Source organism: Pistacia vera, unplaced genomic scaffold (genome assembly GCF_008641045.1).
Source record: "Pistacia vera cultivar Batoury unplaced genomic scaffold, PisVer_v2 Contig202, whole genome shotgun sequence".
NCBI lineage: Eukaryota > Viridiplantae > Streptophyta > Magnoliopsida > Sapindales > Anacardiaceae > Pistacia > Pistacia vera.
In genome coordinates, this window is record NW_022196005.1 from 113,607 (window position 1) to 114,893 (window position 1,287).

The 1,287-nt window shown below is 29.1% G+C and overlaps 1 non-coding gene across 1 annotated transcript; it reads left to right on the plus strand.

Annotated features, from left to right (window-relative positions):
• The first annotated feature begins 948 nt into the window (after positions 1 to 948).
• On the plus strand, positions 949 to 1,041 carry TRNAY-GUA. Its single transcript has 2 exons — positions 949 to 985; positions 1,006 to 1,041. It is a non-coding gene; the product is annotated as a tRNA-Tyr (tRNA).
• The last annotated feature ends 246 nt before the right edge of the window (positions 1,042 to 1,287 follow it).

The following is a 1,287-nucleotide window of genomic DNA, read 5'->3' on the forward strand; positions in this document are numbered from 1 at the left end:
GGTCAAGCTCGAGCTTGATTTTGACCATTTGTAATTGAGCTGAGCTCGAGCTCAACAATTGAAGCTCGATCAAGCCTCCAACTATTCTAGCCGAGCCTAGCTCAAGCTTCTCATACTTAGCTTAGTTTGGCTCGATTACACCCCTAATCATAACGATGGGATATTGTGCTAAGCACCTATAAAGATTAGTCGAGATACATTAATACCTAGTCTGGACATCAAGTTTAAAAAAAAAAAAAAAAAAAAAAAAAATTAAATTACTTGGGGTATACGTAATTACTACAATATTTTTTGTCATTAGGATATACATATTGACTCATAGTTTTGTTTATTAATGTAGCAATAATTCATATATTAAAATGATAATCTATATTAATCTAATTTATTAGAAGATTAATAGAAGCTAGAGATTACCTGTTTTACAAATAGACCGTTGACCTAGCTACCATATTATTGGAGAAATTTAAAAAAAAAAAAAAAATAAGGTATGTATCCCTTAATGGTAGTTTTATATAATGGGTTTATTTTGTTCCTCTTGTGAGTTTATTTAAACAATAATAATATACTAAAAATTTTACAAAGATTTCCATACAAATGAGATGGCAAAAAAAATAAATGAAAGAGTGAACAAAAAGTTAAACTCATTTTATTTTGATAATGATTTCATTGTAGGTGTAGCATTACTTTTATTTAAAATTAACTTACCCATTTTTTTTTTTTTTTTTAAACAAAACACTAAACGATTTGACCGGAGAAAAATGAAATAAATCCTTTCTAAAACAAGCATGTCAATCCTAGAGTTTGATTAAACGTTTCTTGTCCTGTTCACGAAACGTTTATTTTATTAGAAAACCATTTTCAGCGGATTAATAACTTCTACAATTAAGCTAAAAAGAATGTGATTTAGTATCTTTCTATATGATTTTGCTCTAAGGAATCAACACCAATCCGACCTTAGCTCAGTTGGCAGAGCGGAGGACTGTAGTAGAGCAAGTTCAACAGCTAATCCTTAGGTCGCTGGTTCGAATCCGGCAGGTCGGATATTTTTCATTTTTATTTTTCCAATTTAATTATATTCAATTAAATTATTTAAGTTGACATTTGGCCTTCCAAACAAATAAAAAAAGAATAAAGCTAATTTAGTGTTTTTTAATTATGAATAATCAAAACCCTAAGGAGTGACCTAGCGGTTAAGAAAGTTTGCTTTATTTTCTGAGTTCCTAAGTTTAAGCCTTAGAGCTATCTATTTTTAATAATATTGTAACTTACCTGATTTTTTTTTTTGGT